The sequence below is a fragment of the Aptenodytes forsteri genome, unplaced genomic scaffold, assembly GCF_000699145.1.
Source record: "Aptenodytes forsteri isolate BGI_AS27 unplaced genomic scaffold, ASM69914v1 Scaffold66, whole genome shotgun sequence".
NCBI classification, from domain to species: Eukaryota; Metazoa; Chordata; class Aves; order Sphenisciformes; family Spheniscidae; genus Aptenodytes; species Aptenodytes forsteri.
Window position 1 is genome coordinate 5,874,402 of NW_008795131.1, and position 6,000 is coordinate 5,880,401.

Sequence of the window (6,000 nt, forward strand, 5' to 3'; positions counted from 1 at the left end):
GCAGCCGCGTGTGCTCGCTGCGGCGCTGCTCCAGCTGAAAATGAACTCCGTGCATTTGTCTGGCTTTCACCTTACCTGCACTGAGACTAGAAACCCATTTCACAGTAGTTCTTAATAATGAGAGGGAAAACACCTGAGGCCAAATTTATCCCCGAGACAGTTTTATTCAAATCCATGTCAGGAATTTGGCCAAAGAAGTATTTCAGGAAAGTCTTGCATCTTTGTCATCTTGATGTTCAACAATATCTGTTCTTCCTGCAAAATCTGTGGTGACACTGCAGGGGATGGTGTTTAAATATTGATGCTTTAGCAGCTTATGTTTTTAATACATTTTAAATTATGCACATTTTTATTGGACTCATAGGTTCATCATCAAATTAGTCTCTCCCAGCTGCGCAGTAGGGTGTTTAGTAGCTCCGTATTGATTTCTGCCTCAATCTTTCAATTTTTGTGACTGGATGCATCTTAGTGCCTTGGCAAGGTAAACAAATCCACAGGCCTTTACATGCGTGCCGCTGGTTAGTAGCCATAAATGTGTAATGAACAACTCGGTATCCTTGGAATTAGATCTTCTTAACAATCATTAGTTTCATCCCTTGCCGTTTTAATAAACCTCTTGGTAGCAGGCCAGAGCCAATTATACTTGTGCTTGGAAAATTATAAAACAAGGAGAAAAACTGTGTGTTGCCACAAATAAGTGAAAACTTTAACTGGCCTAAGACTGCGACATGGGCGGGTCTCATCTGTTGTCTATCTGAGGTTGAGAATTTAGTATTGCAGACAATATTAGGGGAATCTATATTTACTTTGCATGTTTATGGCTTCTTCCACCTGATGCTAAGGTGGCATCGGTATGCATGTCCTGCCGCGGCAGCAGTGGCCGGACCGCTGGGCTTCCACATCCCTCAGGCTCTGCGGACCCGAGACGCCTGCCCAGCAGGACCCAACAGGTCACGTCGTGAGACAGTGCAGCTTCAGTGAATTAACTCTGATTAAAAAGTGGAAAGATCCCTGGCCAATCACCCACTGAAATCCTTAAAAGCAAGGGTGACGGGTGACATATAGTGACTGAATTACTTATAATTGTTTGAGAGCGCGGCAGCAGTGGCCGGACCGCTGGGCTTCCACATCCCTCAGGCTCTGCGGACCCGAGACGCCTGCCCAGCAGGACCCAACAGGTCACGTCGTGAGACAGTGCAGCTTCAGTGAATTAACTCTGATTAAAAAGTGTTTTGTTGAAAGATCCCTGGCCAATCACCCACTGAAATCCTTAAAAGCAAGGGTGACTGTTACGATATAGTGACTGAATTACTTATAATTGTTTGAGAGTGACGGAGAGCCGTGGGCACTTGCCACTAAAGCCCAGGCCTGGGAGTCCAAGGGCTGGCTTTTCATTTCCCCCTCTCTTCTGCAGCCCTGGACAGATCATGGCGCATCCCCAGGGACTGGCTCTCCGCACCGGTGCATCCTTGCCTGTTGGGATGAGCCCAAGGCTGCACGTAGCCCAACACGGCGCCTGGGGAGGAGCTGGGTGACTCTCGAGTGCTCTTTCTATTCCGGCTGCAATCAGAGCGCAGTGCCCTGGCTGCTGTACAAGGTGAGGGTTTTCCCTCCACGTGAAGCGTTTACTCTCTAAAATTGTGGAAAGTGGTGTCATCCCTTACCTAAAGGATAAACACTCCTGCATAACTGGAGTTTTTCTTTAGATTTGGTGAATGGGCTCTGTATTGGTCAGCGGGACTTTTGCAAAGTGCAGTGGGCAGAGAAGTTGTATTTGCACCAAGTATGGCTATTGTGTGGGCTCTTCCTACAAGAAAATCATTAATAAAAGATCCATTCATTCTTCTCCAAGCGGTTCTTATGCCATCATGCACAAGATATATTTTTCAAGTGAGGTGATAAGATTCTAGGATGCAACATCGGTTTTACAGTAGAGCCGCTGGCATTAGTGAGAGGAGAATGGTAACATAAACCGTAAAAATAACAGATGGAAGGCAGATATAATAAAATGGAAGCACAGGCGAATTATAAAACCATTCAAACTGTTCATGCAGATAAAACAAGGAAACAAAAACACATCTGAAATCACAAGGACTGGGTGTCTGTTGGGGAAAAAAAGTATGATTTTGTTTTTTGTTAGTGGTGTTTGCAGTGGACACATTCAAGTGATGCAGAGCCCAGGACCTGTGGAGGTGGGCAGCTTGCAGGCAGTGTTTCCAGAGAGGTGAGGCCGTGCAGAGTCCTTGTGAGGCTCTGGGCGGGTGGTGTGGTGGTTGTTGCTGTGTGCCTGTAACAGGGCTGGTAACCGTGACTGATACTCCTGCTGCTGGGCCAGCGTGCTGAACCGACCTCGCTGCCCTTCGTGCATTGCTCACAGTGCTCACTGTGCCGCTGCGATTTCCAGAGTGACAGTAACTGATCCATAAACCTCTGTGGCTGAACACCCCCCGCCATGCAGACCCTGGCTTTGAGGGCTTTGCTGGCAGGTGAGCTCATGGCCCTCGGTTCATCGTGAATGCCGCTGCAGGGTTGAAGGATGCTGGAGGCCGTGAGCACCATGGAGTGTCTGTTAAGATGATTTTAAAAGACCCAAATAAAAGACTAGGTACATTGGAGCATCCAAATCATCTAGCCAGTACCCTGTCTCCAGCAGAAACTGGACAAATACCAAGTGATCTGTGCCTACAAATAAGCCTCCCAGTTTCTAGTAATTAGTGGATTAGAGACTTCCTGAGCCAGAAGTTGCACTGGGACCAAGGGGCTTAATAGTCACAGATAGGTTTCTCCTTTGAATTAATTGAATCCCTTTTTGAACCCATTTATCCTTCTGGCCGTCATGCATCTCAGTTTAATTACACAGTGCCTGATGATTTAACTGGTTGCCCCTTTCCCGTTGTACTGAGCATAAGGAACAGACATTCATAGTCTCACCTTCTTCACACCATTTATCCAAAATCTCACGGCAGGTCTCTACAGCATCTGATGCTTATTAATGCCTCACTTTCTGAAGACACTGGACTGGGAGTCTGCTTTCTCTTTCTTAATGATTTTATCAGTGCATAAAGAAGCGGGGGGATGAGATCTGAGTATGCTCTGAAATCTCTATCCAGAAGGTAAATAAAGACCCTCAAGTGAATTTTTATTTTGAAGTCTTAGGATTTTTAAGCTAATCTCACATTTTTGGCAGAGAGAAGGAACTGGTTCACTGACATGTTGTGTATTTAGCAGAAGGTAATGCAGAGCTAGTGAAGGTAAAGCAGTATGTGGGCTCTGTGGAGCTTTCCTGGTGCAAAAGCGTATGGATGGGGCTGGAGATTGTTCTGGTTTTCTCGTGTTTCAACAGCCTGGGTTGCTGCTACAGGAGACCTCTCTGTCTGATAGAAGAGGTGTTATGAACTATTATGTATATTGCAGTTTATCTGTATTTGTGAAGTATGTGCAATAGTACGAGAAGGTCGCAGTAGCTGGAGCCCAGGAAAGAGCTGTGCTGTGTTTCAAGGACTGAAGCCACTCGCTCTTTGCTGCAAGTGGCTCCTCTGCTCAGCTCCAGCCCTTTACACGAGCCAAACCCATTTCTAGGAGTTAACCCGAAAGTTATCCCTAATTGTGTTCTCCTATGCAGCTTTGACCTTAGTAGTTGTACACCCTGATCTCCAACAGTGTGCAGTAGCGAGTGGTAACGTGAATAAAACCCAGCAACTTACAGTGACAGCGCGTTGCAAACAATACTTTGACAACAGAGCAGCCAGGGATGAGAAACTGCAGGGCAGGGGACGGCCGCCGTCCTACCCAGCCCACGCAAAGGGGTGATAGGTACTTTGAAACTGATTTGAGATATGCTGTGCTGAGTAGTGGGGAGGAAAGGGGGAAGAAGCAAATAGCACAGAGTTTGGCATCTTGATTTATTTTTAGGTACCCTTGAGCTGTATGATTAACTCTTTGTTCTCAAAGATTGGCATTATTACTCTAAATTTCATAATTCTTCCCGATATAGAGCTCATTTCAGAATCACAGCATTTGGAATATTGCTCTGAAACATTTGGATCATTACAGTGGAGCTGGGTGTTACAGCCAGCCATTTTGTTTTACTCTGCAATGGGGGCAATTAGAGCTACAGCTTCAAAGTAAAATGTGGGAAAATATGACTTCGGGGGGTGGGGGGGGCAAAAGGGAGGAGAGAAAAAATATTGCCTAGAAGCTGATTCTGCATAGATAAGAAGAAAAAGGTTCATGGCTAGTTCATCAGGATGAAACCCGGGGTGTACCAGATGGGTCTGTCTGTCCTTCTGGGGCGTTTTTAATACCCCTTTTGCCGCAGTGTCTATGGTAGGTGTCGGAGCTGCTCAAGCACAGGGGGAAAACCACGATGACTGCAGACTTCAGTGGGCGCTGCCGCCTCTCTGAAGTGCACGCAGAGCTACAGGCTTGTGAGGGGATTGAGACATGATGTCCCTCTCCCAGCCCTTTTCTTTCTCCTGCAAGGCTGGAGGTGATCTGACTGGCCTGTGCAAATCATGCAGTATTATATTGTGTGGCAGTCAGAAGAGAAAATAACTGTCAAGTCTGGGCTCAATGGACAAAATTGGGAGTGATTTAACTTTCTTAGGAGTTGTACCTTGAAGAAGCATGAGAGCTTCTGCATTCCTGCAAGTCCCCGGGACTGCTCGTTCCCTCCCTCGTGGATTCCCCAGCCTCTTGTCCCGGCACAGCTTCAGGCGCTGGAGCCGGCAGGACAGTGCCCTCGGGACGCCGTGTGCCCTCGGGAGCCCGCATGCCCTCGGGATGCTGTGTGCCCTCGGGACGCTGTGTGCCCTCGGGGTGCCTGGGCACCTTGGCTGCCTGGCTTGGCAGCTAGCAGGCTCGTGTGATCGCATGGATGTCAGCCCAACAACAGAGGCGGGATAATTTCAGGTCTGCGACCACACAACCTCTAACAGCTTTCCTGCTCCAAGCTGTGTGCGAGTCTTGCCCAAACAGACATGGCGCCGTGTCCCTGCACGATGGCTCCGCGGCTCTGGTGACCTCTTTCAGACCATTGAGCTGGGTCCTGCACTCCTATTGAGGAAGAGGCTGAGCTTTCCATTTTGCAGATTTTGGGGGTTCAGGATCTGCTTGGAGTCACATGCCGATGACAGTGATGTTTCCTCATCCTCTTCTTCCTTTGCTTCTCTTTGGAAATCTTTTTAATTTTTTTGTTTGTCTTTTTTTTTCAAAGGGAGGGCAAAGGACTAAACCTTTTGAGCTGCTCATGATCTCTTATTGATTTTATACAATTATATTCTTATTTGTAACAGCATCAGGTCAGAATTAGGCTTTTTCTACTGGGGTTTATGATGATGATGGCAATTTTATGAGTCCTTGTTTTCCATAGCAAATGAGTGATTAAAGTTTTCAGGACCTTGTTGTATCTATAGTTTTCTGCATTTCACTCTGGAAAATCTAAGCAAGAGAAGCCATTGGCCTCTTTGCAGTGTCTGGGGGAGTTGGATTTGTTTGTTTGTTGGGGTTTTTTTGGGTGGGATTACAAGGCTAATACTTTAACAGAAATCCATAGTTTTCTGTGGTTCTTAAAACATTTCAGTGTATTTTACATTTAAATAGGAATGAGGCCTCCTTGAAACAAATTTATTCCAGTTGGCTTTGCACATAGATGATTAAAGAACATGGTTCAATTTTTTTGCCTCATTCTGAGCAATGTCTCATTAGATTTGCTTTTTATTGCTTTTCATATCCATCATGATTTGTGTCAGCAGAATGGTTATATAGACGGACAGCTTATTATCAGCTTTAAGTGAAGAAACAGAACACAAGAATGGTTGCTAAAAAAAGAGAAAGATAATTAACGCTCGGTGCCAGAATATAAATGAAGCTTGACATTTTCACTTTGTAAATCCAAATTAACCCCTGTCTTAATGTTACAGAGAGCAGGAGGGGATGCTGTGCCTCTGCCCACGTCTCTGCATCTCCCCTGGTGCTGCGTGTCCTGGCGCGGCGCAGCGT